Source organism: Mytilus trossulus, chromosome 2, assembly GCF_036588685.1.
Source record: "Mytilus trossulus isolate FHL-02 chromosome 2, PNRI_Mtr1.1.1.hap1, whole genome shotgun sequence".
Classification (NCBI taxonomy): Eukaryota; Metazoa; Mollusca; class Bivalvia; order Mytilida; family Mytilidae; genus Mytilus; species Mytilus trossulus.
The window spans coordinates 11,221,320-11,238,763 of NC_086374.1; the positions used below are offsets into that span (position 1 = coordinate 11,221,320).

The following is a 17,444-nucleotide window of genomic DNA, read 5'->3' on the forward strand; positions in this document are numbered from 1 at the left end:
TTAGGACCAAGAACATCTACAGTCCATGGTCACATAATTTATGATATGGACTGATGGACATTAATATGTAAAAATAGGATAGACTGTTGTTAAGTTTTAGGACCAAGAACATCTACAGTCCATGATCACATAATTTATGATATGGACTGAAGGACATTAATATGTAGAAATAAGATAAACTATTGTTAAGTTTTAGGACCAAAAACATCAACAGTCCATGATCACAAAATATATGATATGGACTGAGGGACATTGATATGTTAAAATAGAATAGACTGTTAAGATTTAGGACCTAAAACATCTACAGTCTCTGATCACATAATATATGGTATGGACTGAGGGACATAAATATGTAAAAATAAGATAGACTGTGGTTAAGTTTTAGGACCAAGAACATCTCCAGTCCATGGTCACATAATTTATAATATGGACTGAAGGACAGTGATATGTAAAAATAGGATAGACTGTTGTTAAGTATAAGGACAAAACATCTACAGTCCATGCTCACATAATACAAGATATGGACTGAGGGACATTGATATGTAAAAATAAGATAGACTGTTGTTAAGTTAAAGGACCTAGAACATCTACAGTCCATGATCACATAAAATATGATATGGACTGAAGGACATTAATATGTAGAAATAGGATAGACTGTTGTGAAGTTTTCGACCAAGAACATCTACAGTCCATGGTCACATAATATATGATATGGACTGAGGGACATTAATATGTAGAAATAAGATAGACTGTTGTGAAGTTTTAGGACCAAGAACATCTACAGTCCATGATCACATAATATATGATATGGACTGAAGGACATTAATATGTAGAAATAAGATAAACTATTGTTAAGTTTTAGGACCAAAAACATCAACAGTCCATGATCACAAAATATATGATATAGACTGAGGGACATTGATATGTTAAAATAGAATAGACTGTTAAGATTTAGAACCTAAAACATCTACAGTCTCTGATCACATAATATATGGTATGGACTGAGGGACATAAATATGTAAAAATAAGATAGACTGTGGTTAAGTTTTAGGACCAAGAACATCTCCAGTCCATGGTCACATAATTTATAATATGGACTGAAGGACATTAATATGTAAAAATAGGATAGACTGTTGTTAAGTATAAGGACAAAACATCTACAGTCCATGCTCACATAATACAAGATATGGACTGAGGGACATTGATATGTAAAAATAAGATAGACTGTTGTTAAGTTTTAGGACCAAGAACATCTCCAGTCCATGGTCACATAATTTATAATATGGACTGAAGGACAGTGATATGTAAAAATAGGATAGACTGTTGTTAAGTTTTAGGACCAAGAACATCTACAGTCCATGATCACATAATATATGGTATGGACTGAAGGACATTAATATGTAGAAATAAGATAGACTGTTGTTAAGTTAAAGGACATAGAACATCTACAGTCCATGATCACATAATATATGGTATGGACTGAAGGACATTAAAATGTAGAAATAGGATAGACTGTTGTTAAGTATAAGGACAAAACATCTACAGTCCATGCTCACATAATACAAGATATGGACTGAGGGACATTTAAATATTTAAAAATAAGATAGACTGTTGTTAAGTTAAAGGACCTAGAACATCTACAGTCCATGATCACATAATATATGATATGGACTGAAGGACATTAATATGTAGAAATAGGATAGACTGTTGTGAAGTTTTCGACCAAGAACATCTACAGTCCATGGTCACATAATATATGATATGGACTGAGGGACATTAATATGTAGAAATAAGATAGACTGTTGTGAAGTTTTAGGACCAAGAACATCTACAGTCCATGATCACATAATATATGATATGGACTGAAGGACATTAATATGTAGAAATAAGATAAACTATTGTTAAGTTTTAGGACCAAAAACATCAACAGTCCATGATCACAAAATATATGATATAGACTGAGGGACATTGATATGTTAAAATAGAATAGACTGTTAAGATTTAGAACCTAAAACATCTACAGTCTCTGATCACATAATATATGGTATGGACTGAGGGACATAAATATGTAAAAATAAGATAGACTGTGGTTAAGTTTTAGGACCAAGAACATCTCCAGTCCATGGTCACATAATTTATAATATGGACTGAAGGACATTAATATGTAAAAATAGGATAGACTGTTGTTAAGTATAAGGACAAAACATCTACAGTCCATGCTCACATAATACAAGATATGGACTGAGGGACATTGATATGTAAAAATAAGATAGACTGTTGTTAAGTTTTAGGACCAAGAACATCTCCAGTCCATGGTCACATAATTTATAATATGGACTGAAGGACAGTGATATGTAAAAATAGGATAGACTGTTGTTAAGTTTTAGGACCAAGAACATCTACAGTCCATGATCACATAATATATGGTATGGACTGAAGGACATTAATATGTAGAAATAAGATAGACTGTTGTTAAGTTAAAGGACATAGAACATCTACAGTCCATGATCACATAATATATGGTATGGACTGAAGGACATTAAAATGTAGAAATAGGATAGACTGTTGTTAAGTATAAGGACAAAACATCTACAGTCCATGCTCACATAATACAAGATATGGACTGAGGGACATTTAAATATTTAAAAATAAGATAGACTGTTGTTAAGTTAAAGGACCTAGAACATCTACAGTCCATGATCACATAATATATGATATGGACTGAAGGACATTAATATGTAGAAATAGGATAGACTGTTGTGAAGTTTTAGGACCAAGAACATCTACAGTCCATGGTCACATAATATATGGTATGGACTGAGGGACATTAATATGTAGAAATAAGATAGACTGTTGTGAAGTTTTAGGACCAAGAACATCTACAGTCCATGATCACATAATATATGGTATGGACTGAGGGACATTAATATGTAAAAATAAGATAGACTGTTGTTAAGTTAAAGGACCTAGAACATCTACAGTCCATGATCACATAATATATGATATGGACTGAAGGACATTAATATGTAGAAATAGGATAGACTGTTGTGAAGTTTTAGGACCAAGAACATCTACAGTCCATGAACATCTACAGGACACATAATATATGGTATGGACTGAGGGACATTAATATGTAGAAATAAGATAGACTGTGGTTAAGTTTAAGGACAAAACATCTACAGTCCATGCTCACATAATACAAGATATGGACTGAGGGACATTAATATGTAAAAATAAGATAGACTGTTGTTAAGTTAAAGGACCTAGAACATCTACAGTCCGTGATCACATAATATATGCTATGGACTGAAGGACATTAATCTGCATTTCCATTGTCAAAATAGCGGGACGTTTTATTTGTCTAAAATGCTCGTCTCTCAACCCACAAGAATTACAAGATACTTCACAAGAACCTATTAACGAACATCTAAAGATTGAGTTTACTGCACTTAATTTGGTCCCATGAACAGAGGCTGGAATGAACTTTTGTCTTGGAAAAGATGTTCAGTTAAGCTTCTGCAGTTCAACCAGGGTCTTTCGTTAAGAATTTGGCCTTTCATCAACCAGTATCATATGAAGTGACATTCATAATACCACGATTTAGATATTTTTCAAGTCTTGTGGACAACTGTTACAGTAACGAATAAACGAATAACCTATGGTAGAAAGGAATTTTTATAAAAAAAAAAATAGTTGTACAGTTCATGTTTTGAACAATAAATGCCCTAATAAACTTGGAAAAATTGTTGAGGTAGGAGTACAAAGATAAGACACCTTAAAGGAGCACTAGCTACGATATATATAAAAAAAATAAAGTATATTTTTTTTAGATTAATCATTAATTAAATTGGAATAATGAAATAATAATTTACTTTTAGCAATCAATTTGCTTTAATTTTGTTGAAATAAGCGATTATACATAATTTTTGACTGATTCACTTGCAAGTGAAAACGTCATCATCATTCTAACCGGTATTCATGTGAACTTAATTTAACCCCCTAGCTAGAGACTGACCACGCATGCATTGTACGTGAACTGGTTATTTAAAGAAAAAAAATGTCAACAATGAAAGTGAAACTACGGTAAATCATTTGATTGCTAATTCGATCCACATAAATCATTCTTATACGGTTAAAAACAATGAGAAACTTATATTTTTAATCTATAAATTCAAATCAAACAGACCTATAAAAATCCAATTGCACGTGCTGGTTTAACCTATTCATATCTTTATTTGTGTTTACATCGCTTATATGGTCATCTGAGGTCAAATGATAGTTAATTAGATGGCGTCTGGATTTAAATACACACGAAACGAACCTACATATCATCTACTCCATGCTCTGTAAACTGTTTATTTTAAACGTTTGATAGATTGGATAAATGTTTTATATTGCTATTAATCAAATATGAGAATTTGAGTCAAATTGGTGACCATGAATTTGACAGCTAGTGCCCCTTTAAGCGTGAAACTATTCTTGAAAATAAATTAAAGACCGTAACTACCATGAAGACAAGGGCCCAGGCAACTACCTCACTAAAATTTCAACATTGGCCTTCTTTCGTGTATTTTTTTTACAGTAAAATACGAATTATAGTTTTTTGTTGTTCTGTCTCAAATTTAATTTCTATATCTTGTCATCAATATAACTCGGCATCTAAACGGTCGATGTTTCTCGAACAAACACAATAAAGGTAATCATCATGATTCTCTGGTTAAAGCAGGCTCTTGGAGGTAAGGCCAAAAGCAATACTGAAGGTGAGGAAGTCATTGTTCTATATTGAAATAACCAATGTTGTAAGTGATCACAAAAGGGTAAAGAGTTTTTGTATTGTATATAACTTCATTGGAACTAATCCAAAAACTATAAACAGACTGACAAATCAAGTACTGTCGAGCTAAACGGTAATGCGTTCGGATTCAAATAACGTTATAATATGATTTTAGAACAGCAACCATTTGCCAATAAAGAAATAAAATCACCAACATCCACATATCTACAGAAAGGACCGAACGTGTTTTTCTTATTTCAAAAGATAATTCTATAAATTTTTGCACCATACATTTATTTTATTGAACTCGCAAATCTTACTGACTTTTGCGTAAAAAATTGCATGTCCGGCGTAACATTTCAGATTAAATCAAATGCATTTCTTTATGTTCCGTTGTTATTTAGCACATACAATCTGCGAAATTTAGTGTGTCAGTTTCCTACTAGATTTAGATTATAACACCATACCCGTTTGTTGTATTGGCTGAAATGTGAAGCAAGCCTACAACGAAATATTCAGCAGAGGAACCTGTTAATGAGTTTTAAGGAAAGTTTATCAGAACTTCAGTTTTATTATTATCCATATAAAATAATCAAATCATATTAAAACTATACTCAATAGAAAGTGCAGAAAAAGAAAAACATTTTCAAAGTTTCAAATATAAAAAAAAACTTTTTCTTGAAGCAGAATTTAAAAAAAACCGAATGTCTAGCCACTATGTCCAAACCGGCGTTATTTTTGTCCATTCCTTAGGTGAAACATGTTGTATTAATACTAAATGTGCATTTAGAAACTGATTAGAATCCGAGTTACAATCGGTAATTATCTTTCTATAAAAGAATACTTGATTAAGGTTGAAACTTCGATATAAATGAATGAAATGTGCTGTCAGAGTGAACATGAACTGAATAGTCATGAAACATTTGCCACTGGACATGAGACAAAAATCAACTACCAATCATGTATTCAAACCCTTATGTCCATGAATGATGACACAAACAACAATATTTGTAATTGCATATTCACAAAGCAACACACTTTCTGTAATTATCGGTTGTCTTTTAAACAAACCAAATAAACATGCGACATGAAAATAAATCTATCAACACACTCCATTTCTCTAGACATGGACACTGTCACAGTAATGTACTTGTTTTCATTATTTCTTTTTACCAGTACATTTTTGGCGGATTCTTTACGGAGAACACACCAAACTATACAAAATTCTGTTTGGTTCACCCCTATTTTAAGTGTTTAATGTATTTGCTTTAAATAATTCACACTTCAATAAATACAAAAATTGTTGCATGAAGACACACAGAACTCAAATGTTCTTCCCAAACAAATTATGTATGTACCACACCGAATCAACTTAAAATCTTACATACAAACTTTTATTCAGTAAAACCTAATTGGAGCCTTAGGTTTATTATTTCCCTCCTTCGGGAGAAACACATAGTAGCGTATCGCCATGTTAGTTATTCGACAAAACTTAAAAAAGTGCATTTAGTTTTACAAAATGTTCGCTACTCGGCACCTCAGTCAGATTTTCTGAATTTGGTTTGAGTAAATATATGCCATTATTTCCACTAATACCAACCAACCTTGATATTCCTAAGTTGCATTACCTGTTCTCAATCATTCAATGGACAAAGCCAATGAGTTTGATATCTATTTAAAATTAAAGTGGGAATAGAATTATGGTAACTTTTGCCTTTACAATTAGCAGTAAACCCTAGGTGCATGGGACGTCCGTTTGTTTGGTCGAGGTATATAATTTTCCACAAATGTCAGAGTGTGACGTTTTATTCGATGCCTCGTGTAGAGAGAGTATCAGGCTCTCTGCAGGTTATGAAATATTGCAACAAATCTATGAGGGGTGGTCGGTAGCCTTTTGCAAGGCAAATGTTTGTCCCTATTCAATATACGTTTATCATCCAGCAGCACTTCAAGTTTCATTGACCTTTTTCACCCCGGATGGTATCTATTATAGTACCTGACCGTTGTATTTATTGTTAAATTGTTTACACATGTTATATTTGTCACTGGACATTAAGCAAATTATAATATTTTAAGTACTTCATGAATTATGTTATTCTAACTATGAAGACTCACATGAGGATAAGTTTTAACTAATGATATTATTCTCTTGAAATAAAGATAATGTATTTCTTCGTTCATTTTTCTTAATTTGCTTTGTCTATTATATGCCTTTTCAGCTCATCTGGCCCACCACTTGGCGTCCTTCGACCTGCGTCGTCCGTTATCTTTTATAAAAACCTTCTCCTCTGAACCTACTGGGCCTAATTCCAAATTCAACCAAATTTGGCCACAATCATCATTTAGGTATCAGCTTAATCAATGTGTCCGATGAACCGGTCAATCAACCAAGGCGGTGGCTGGCATGGTTAAAAATAGAACATAGGGGTAAAATGTAGATTCTGGAATATATCTCTAAATCCAAAGGATTTAGAGCGAATCTGAAATGGGTTTAAATTGTTTACTAGACCAAGATCTATCTGCCCTGAAATTTTCAAACAAATCGTACAACCCGTTGTCGGGTTGCTGCAACTGAAATTTTAAGGAAATTTTGCAGTTTTAGGTTATGATCATAAATATGATAAAAAATAGAGCTAAACTGTACGATCTACAAAGTCAAACATGACCAAAATTTTCAATTGACCACTTGATTTTTCTTCTCCTTTGAAACTACTGAGGAAAATTTAACCAAACTTTGCCACAATCAGCATTATGGTATCTAGTTTTAGAAATGTGTTTGGTGACCCTGCCATCCAACCCATATGACAGACATGGCTAAAAATATAACAAAGAGGAGAAATGCCGTTTATGACTTTAATGTCTGAAACTAAAGCAAAAAATTAACGGTTGCATTATTTCATGCATCAATTAATCAAATACAAATATCAGGAAAGCTACACAGGCTCTTTGTAGCCTCTAGTTGTGTTTCCTTGTTACATGTTTGTTGTTATAGAGATTATAACACACTTTTGACTATTGTACCCCTATTTTTGACATTTTTAACTATCATGTTTGTTTTAAAATGTTCACATATTGTTGTTAATATAGTGAAATTTTATACGGCTGTCACCCAAGGGAGAGGTTCAGAGAATATGTACATTATGTAATGAGGGAATAGGGATGAGTTACAGTACATATATTGTTCATCTGTAAAAATGCTGATGCAACTGCTCTTAAATCAACGTTTATACCAAATTATTAGGTTATGAATCCAAGCAAGAATATATTTACTGGCTTGCTGTCTATATGCAACGTACAAGTTCAAAGGAAATTATGAAATATTTAAACTTATTATACCAATTGTCCTTTGTGATATACTATGTATTTATGTTTCGTCTGTCCTGTCTCGCTATGTATTATCTCATGTTTGTATATATTGTCCTCTTGTACATCTGTATGAGTCTGAGGTTATGAATAAAATCTTCAAAAATCTTGAATCTTGAAACTATTTTTATAAAACCAGATTTAAACTACCGTTTTATAAGGAAATGATTTTTTCCAAGTCAGGAATAACATGGAAGTTGTTATCCGTTCATTTGATGAGTTTGGGCTTTTAATTTTTCCATTTGACTAAAGACTTTCCATTTTCTTCGGGTATGGTATTTTCTTATTTTACTTTCTATATTGTTCAATTATATCCGTGTCGGACTAATGGGGTGTCAGAATAATGGGGTTTCGGACTAATGGGTGTCGGAATAACGGGCTGCCCCGATCCAGGGCCAGCCCCGTTATTCCGACACCCCATTTTGGATCAATCTGTTCTATGATCGGGTTGTTTTCTCTTTGACACATTCCCCATTTTCATTCTCAATTTCTTACGGATAGATTTAACTGTTTCAGTATATCTCTGACAGTCAAAGACATATATAATGTGTATCTAGGACTGCTGAGTTTGTCTCCCCTTGATGTACAACACTGTCTACGGAAAGATTGAACTGTTTCAGTATATATGTCTGACAGTCAAAGACATATATAATGTGTATCTAGGACTGCTGAGTTTGTCTCCCCTTGATGTACAACACTGTCTATGGAAAGATTGAACTGTTTCAGTATATATGTCTGACAGTCAAAGACATATATAATGTGTATCTAGGACTGCTGAGTTTGTCTCCCCTTGATGTACAACACTGTCTACGGAAAGATTGAACTGTTTCAGTATATATGTCTGACAGTCAAAGACATATATAATGTGTATCTAGGACTGCTGAGTTTGTCTCCCCTTGATGTACAACACTGTCTACGGAAAGATTGAACTGTTTCAGTATATATGTCTGACAGTGAAAGACATATATAATGTGTATCTAGGACTGCTGAGTTTGTCTCCCCTTGATGTACAACACTGTCTATGGAAAGATTGAACTGTTTCAGTATATATGTCTGACAGTCAAAGACATATATAATGTGTATCTAGGACTGCTGAGTTTGTCTCCCCTTGATGTACAACACTGTCTACGGAAAGATTGAACTGTTTCAGTATATATGTCTGACAGTCAAAGACATATATAATGTGTATCTAGGACTGCTGAGTTTGTCTCCCCTTGATGTACAACACTGTCTATGGAAAGATTGAACTGTTTCAGTATATATGTGACAGTCAAAGACATATATAATGTGTATCTAGGACTGCTGAGTTTGTCTCCCCTTGATGTACAACACTGTCTGCGGAAAGATTGAACTGTTTCAGTATATATGTCTGACAGTCAAAGACATATATAATGTGTATCTCGGACTGTTAAGTTTGTCTCCCCTTGATGTACAACACTGTCTACGGAAAGATTGAACTGTTTCAGTATATATGTCTGACAGTGAAAGACATATATAATGTGTATCTAGGACTGCTGAGTTTGTCTCCCCTTGATGTACAACACTGTCTACGGAAAGATTGAACTGTTTCAGTATATATGTCTGACAGTGAAAGACATATATAATGTGTATCTAGGACTGCTGAGTTTGTCTCCCCTTGATGTACAACACTGTCTACGGAAAGATTAGACTGTTTCAGTATATTTCTGACAGTCGAAGGTAATCTATATATTAGTCACATTGATGCTCTTGATAGTTTTCTGTTCGGTGTGAGCCAAGGCTCCAGGTTGAACACTGTACAATGACCTATTATGGTTTACTTTTACAAATTTTGACTAGGATGGAGAGTCATTTCATTGGCACCCATATGACAGCTTCTAATAATTATCTTATAATACCTTGATAATTAGCTTAAAATGTGTTTTGTGATTTTATTTCAATTATTCATCATCAATTTCTTTGTCGGTTTAAATCTATAAGAATATTTCTCAACACCTTACTGTTTCTTTAAAGAGATATATTATTAATTTGTATATTTTGACTAATTTGATTCATTCCAGAATAAAGTCACATGTTTAACAATTTATTCAAAGGTTGACTGAAAAGGGCAAATTAAAAAAGTGATATATTTGTTGACTTTAATTGTTCTTAAACTGTAGTCTAAAATGCAGATCTATTTGATATTTTTTAGTGTTGGATGATAGATTGTTCCAGTCTTGTATAGTATCATAGACAAAGCTGTTTTTGAACAGTTTTTAATATTTGGTATAGAATAATCAGTATGTGCAGCACTTCCAATATTATGATTATTCAAATAAAAATTTTCACATAAAGACTGTGTATTAGATACATAATTTAATCAAAGTTGAGTAACTTAATCTTTTACACATAGCATATTAACATTATCTAAAAATCACATGTAATTCTAAACCCTGGACCCAGACCAAGGAAGTATCTCACCAACTTATTCTATACAACTTGCAATTTTCTTGTTATCCCTCAGCCCACACTAATATACCATGAAGAACAAGATTAATCGAAATAGCATTGTATCGGAGTCGATGCCAGAGTCATCCTTGATATAGTATGGAAATATTTGGCATTCTATAGAAAAAACTCTATATTGTAACACAGTAATTTTTTTGATGTTGGAAACTATTTGTTCACAATATTAAAAAATAATAATTATGAGAACTCCTAAATATTTGATAAAATCTGACAATCTTATAAGGTGATCATTACATTTTACATGAAAATTGATATTTTGTCTATTTTTTTTTTTGAAATGCTGTTTTTACTAGAATAAAGAGTGTATATCTTTTTATCAACTATGTGGAAATAATGTCTGCATTTTTATGAGTATGTTAATAAATAATCAACATAAAAAAAATCATTTATGTCTTAATCAATATTGATTGACATATCATTCATATATGTTAAAAATTACAGTGGTCCAAAGATACCTCCTTGTGAGACAGTTCCTGTGCCTATCATGGATTCTGAATTTTTGACATAACATATTTAAATGTACAAATTAAATTCTATCAATAAGGTAAGATCTTAAATGGTCTACAGATTAGTCTACAGATTGAACACCCATAACTTCAAGTTTGAACATAAAATATTCAACAGATAATATAAATATATACTTTTCAAATTCTTGGTTTTTATCACATTGAGAGATTTACCTTTTAGGATTATTAAAAAACCAGGAACTTTAAGGTGGTATCTAACACTACAGGGAGATAACTCTGTAAAATCAGCTTAACATTTTAATTACGTGATGTTGTAAAAGAATATTAAGCTTCTCAATGATCAAAATTAGTGTTTTGTCAAACCAGTGTAGTTTGTCTGATATAATGTTTGGTTAAAATTGTTTGAAATTCTGAAATTTTTGTCAAAGGGTCAAAGTAAATACTTTGTCAAACTTTTAAGAAAAGTAAACCAGCCAAATCAATTTCAGTGAAGGTGTTGGATACCATCTTAAAAAATTATTGCAATTATCTTATCAAGATATAAAAAAAAACAGACTAAAGATGACATAGTCAACATTTAACCATATTGTTGTAATCTTATGATGAATGATATTGATAAATAGTCCTGAAAGTAATAGATGTGTGTTTTTGTTCATTACATACTAAATAATAAATTGATAAAGAGTCTAAACAGTACAACCAATTTATCTTTCCAATGCATTGTTGTTTTTTCCGCATACAAATAATTTAATATGGTTAAAAAAGTTATTTCTTGTCATGTATGACACTGTATCCTTCAGTTTTTTTTATCTGGCTATTAAATTGTTCTACCACTTGGCTGCTTAGGTCTTTGTATTGTGGAAAACTTCTCATTTCATAGCTATCACTGCAACCTGCAATACAGGATTATAGTCCAAAGTATAGAAATTGAATGTGCTTCTGTTGACAATATAATAATGAATGTGATTATTTGAAATGTACAATAAGTCATGTTTATGCTATGATGAAGCTGGCTATATTGATTTTTATTAATATATTTTAATGAATTTCAAGAACAGAATATAAATTTGAGCCATCTTACATTCAAATCATTTAACAAATATTTAGCAAGTAAGCATGAAAGTGAATTTAAAAAGAAAAAGAAAAGAAATAGCTTATAAAGCAAAAATATATTATGACAAAACAAGTGCTTTTCAAAAAATGTCTTGGGCTAAGGCTATTAACTTACCAAAATGATTATCCCAATGAAATCCATCAACTTTGAACTGTGTATTTTTGAAAAAGTGTGGATCAAGATTTAAGCAGTATCAATGAAGATTGCAGGCATTGTCATAGATGATGAGTTCAGGAGCTGAAATAAAAAGTCTAGCTTTAAACATACAGCTAGATTAAAGAAATGAGTACCACATTTTGCAAATTACCTTCCAATTTTCAAGCATTGGGATAAATAACAACAATTTCTAAAATTAACATATCATATTGCATATAAATACCTACAACAAATATATTGTTTGAAAAGCAGGTTGTGACTAACATTTAATATGAAATGGAATATTAATTTGTATGGTGTAAATAGGTAAACATAGAAGGGAGATAATATTTACAGTCCTACATACATATTTTATATGTAGAGAAGACTGATAACCTTAACAAGAATCTGTAAATAAGTAAACATAAAAGGGAGATAATATTTACAGTCCTATATACATATTTTATATGTAGAGAAGACTGATAACCTTAACAAGAATCTACAAACAGGTAAACAGAGAAGGGAGATAATATTTACAGTCCTAGATACATATTTTATATGTAGAGTAGACTTATAACCTTAAAAAGAAACAGTATATAGGTAAACAGAGAAGGGAGATACTATTTACAGTCCTACATACATATTTTATATGTAGAGAAGACTGATAACCTTAACAAGAATCAGCAAACAGGTAAACAGAGAAGGGAGATAATATTTACAGTCCTAGATACATATTTTATATGTAGAGAAGACTGATAACCTTAACAAGAATCTACAAATAGGTAAACATAGAAGGGAAATAATATTTACAGTCCTAGATACATATTTTATATGTAGAGTAGACTTATAACCTTAACAAGAATCAGCAAACAGGTAAACAGAGAAGGGAGATAATATTTACAGTCCAAGATACATATTTTATATGTAGAAAAGACTGATAACCTTAACAAGAATCAGCAAACAGGTAAACAGAGAAGGGAGATAATATTTACAGTCCAAGATACATATTTTATATGTAGAAAAGACTGATAACCTTAACAAGAATCAGCAAACCGGTAAACAGAGAAGGGAGATAATATTTACAGTCCTAGAGACATATTTTATATGTAGAGAAGACTGATAACCTTAACAAGAATCTACAAACAGGTAAACAGAGAAGGGAGATACTATTTACAGTCCTAGATACATATTTTATATGTAGAGTAGACTTATAACCTTAACAAGAATCAGCAAACAGGTAAACAGAGAAGGGAGATAATATTTGCAGTCCTAGATACATATTTTATATGTGGAGAAGACTGATAACCTTAACAAGAATCTACAAATAGGTAAACATAGAAGGGAAATAATATTTACAGTCCTAGATACATATTTTATATGTAGAGAAGACTGATAACCTTAACAAGAATCAGCAAACAGGTAAACAGAGAAGGGAGATAATATTTACAGTCCTACATACATATTTTATATGTAGAGAAGAATGATAACCTTAACAAGAATCTACAAACAGGTAAACATAGAAGGGAGATAATATTTTCAGTCCTAGATACATATTTTATATGTAGAGTAGACTTATTACCTTAAAAAGAAACAGTATATAGGTAAACAGAGAAGGGAGATAATATTTACAGTCCTACATACATATTTTATATGTAGAGAAGACTGATAACCTTAACAAGAATCTACAAATAGGTAAACATAGAAGGGAAATAATATTTACAGTCCTAGATACATATTGTATATGTAGAGAAGACTGATAACCTTAACAAGAATCTACAAACAGGTAAACAAAGAAGGGAGATACTATTTACAGTCCTACATACATATTTTATATGTAGAGAAGACTGATAACCTTAACAAGAATCAGCAAACAGGTAAACAGAGAAGGGAGATAATATTTACAGTCCTAGATACATATTTTATATGTAGAGAAGACTGATAACCTTAACAAGAATCTACAAATAGGTAAACATAGAAGGGAAATAATATTTACAGTCCTAGATACATATTTTATATGTAGAGTAGACTTATAACCTTAACAAGAATCAGCAAACAGGTAAACAGAGAAGGGAGATAATATTTACAGTCCAAGATACATATTTTATATGTAGAAAAGACTGATAACCTTAACAAGGATCAGCAAACAGGTAAACAGAGAAGGGAGATACTATTTACAGTCCTAGAGACATATTTTATATGTAGAGAAGACTGATAACCTTAACAAGAATCTACAAACAGGTAAACAGAGAAGGGAAATAATATTTACAGTCCTACATACATATTTTATATGAAGATAATCTTGATAACCTTAACAAGAATCTGTAAATAGGTAAATACAAAAGGGAGATATTATCTACAGTCCTAGATACATATTATACAGGCACATTTGTACTTTTGACATTAACAATAACCTTTACATATATAGTCAGGCATACAAGGGAGATAATATTCACAGTCTTAGAAATATATTAAAAAATTCTGAAAGTTAATGTGAATTTTTGAATGCAAATAATGTGATTGGACCTTTACCAGAACCTTTAAACACATATAGATATGCAAATCCAGATTCAAAATTGTGCCTAGACTCACAAGGATATTTATCTTGACATTATCATAGAAAAGTAGATTTAGATCTTTCTGTTAAGTTTTTTTGTAAATATCAATTTTTATGTATACATGTAAGTGTCAAAAAGGTGGTTTATATTACTTTGATAAATGTCTTTTTAGCCTTGTGAGTTTCGTCCCTTTCTAAAATAAATTAATGTAAGTTCATATGCAATTGGGACTCATCAGTAGGCATTGCATATGATTTCAAAAAAAAATATTGAATGGGATCAATTTTAGTCTGTCATCAGTGCCATTCTTGTGTTTGTAGTCATTATCCCAACTATGCAGATTTCAGTTAATGTTAGTCCTTTTCCAATGAAATCCCTAAAAGATCTGTAGTTGTACAACAATATGCCCAATAACTTGAATAGCAGCCCCAGACAAAGAAAAATTATACAAAATAAACAATGTTGTTTTGATCTGAGCGTCACTGACGAGTCTTATGTAGATGAAATGCGCGTCTGGCGTATTAAATTTTAATCCTGATACAAAATGAGCGTCTGGTGAATTAAATTTTAATCCTGGTACATTTGAACCTTTAATAACGATTGTACATGATATTGCGAAAAAAATGTGACATTTTTAATGCAAAACATGAACAACAAATTACTTCTTGGAGTGCGAAAGTGAGTTGGGCGCGAACGGACATGATACCTTCTGACATACACCTTTATATCACTATTAGCCTTCCCAGCTGGCCGACCTGGACGCTCGACCTTTTGACGCATACAGCAATCACTTTTCCATTGTGGTGTCACATATTTTGTTTTATGACGTCAAAAATTTACGGGAACCTGTGTGGTATCCAGTAATGGCGGACAAATAGCGATAAGGTGTATTGACTCAAGATGCAGGATTTAATGCATCATTGAAGAACACTTAATAGCCTTCTGCTGTTGTTTACACTTTAGTGTGGTTATTGTCTCATTAGCATATTCCCATTTCCTTTCTCAATTTTACTATCGGGAGAATTTTATCAGGGAGTTGTTTACAAAGCAAAAAAACACGGTCATATATTATTATTACAATTAATTATTTTTACATCCAATGCTTCCTTGGTGTCAATCCACAAATTATTTACCTTCATTTCAGCTTGAAACCATAAGAGTCAATAGGTGAAGTTACTTTCTTATTATATCGTTTTTCAAATTCAATTTAAAATCAGTACTCGATAGTTCTATTTATTAACCCAAGATTAAAATTCTTATTATTTTATCTCACCTCTGAAGAGTACATAATTGCAACAGCGAATTTCATTGGTTAAAATCACTGTGACGTCGCAGTCCTTCAGTTCAGTCCAACCACATATTTTACGCTTGCTAATAACTCCAAAATCGGACTATAACAAACTCGGACTATACCAAACTCGGACTACTAGAAGAATATAAGTATAATGTTGATTGTTGTTGTTATTGGCAATTAATTTTCAATTTTTAATTCAAAATGAATTTTTATCTTCAATTTATTTTTGAACATTTTTGAAGGGGATAAAAAAAAATACGTTAACAAGATATATTTAAAAATATAAACACAAAAAAAGAATCTTTTTGATATTCATATATTGAAAAGTTACCACTGATTTGTCTTTGTTGTATTTATTGTAATAATGTCCCTCTCAGAATAAATTGTTATTATATGCATATCTTAATTGATTAAGACATCATGCCACGTGTATAGTTGACACCTTTTTAATCACCATAGGTTAAACAAACAACTGGCACATGTACTGTTGACACCTATCTAATCACCCAAGTACCTGTTATTACACGAAATTGGGAACTAACTATCCAATTAAAAGTGTCTTGTCTTGTATTGGCTATAACTGGACTTCAGTTTTTTTTGTTATTATTACAAATCTTGTGTTAATTATTGTAAGACAATTCAGTGAATTGTAGCATTTCTGGTTTCTGATCATATTTTGTATGGTGGTCTCTTGGTGTGATTTATCTGTACAATGTAATACTATTTTTAAGAATAAAGAAAACATAGGGTTTACAAATTTTATTTCAGTAGAAGTTCATGTCAACAAACAATTAAAACATAACAATGATTTCGTCATTCCATAATCTCTAATATTTGACCATATTTCTTATGAAAAATATGAGGCATATATAAAACACAAGCACATTTTAAAGTCAAAGGTATTTTGTCATCATCTATAAAAGCATGCAGATATGAATGGTCATTGTCAAAGCACACTTAAAGCAAACATAGCACATTTAAAGCACACATAGCACATACAAAACATACAAAACATGCATAGCACATACAGAATTCTGAGTCATATCTGAGATAACATGCAAAAATGAATGTTATTGTCAAGGCAAGACGAGTTTAAACATCGACAGGAGCAATTAACAGCTAGTCATTGGACGGACCGTAGATGTTGCCACAATCACGAAGTAGACGGGATGCTGTGATATCACCTTCTGTATACTGGTCCCATAACTTATGAAGACGACCTTCTAGCTCCTTGTAGCGTGTGCGTTGGTTCCTG

At 31.8% G+C, this 17,444-nt stretch overlaps 1 long non-coding RNA gene across 1 annotated transcript; it reads right to left on the reverse strand.

Moving 5' to 3' along the window:
* Window positions 1-10,456: 10,456 nt before the first annotated feature.
* On the reverse strand, window positions 10,457-12,434 carry LOC134706475 (uncharacterized). Its single transcript, XR_010105624.1, has 2 exons — window positions 12,320-12,434; window positions 10,457-11,984 (listed from the first exon to the last, which is right to left on the reverse strand). It is a non-coding gene; the product is annotated as an uncharacterized LOC134706475 (long non-coding RNA).
* Window positions 12,435-17,444: the final 5,010 nt, after the last annotated feature.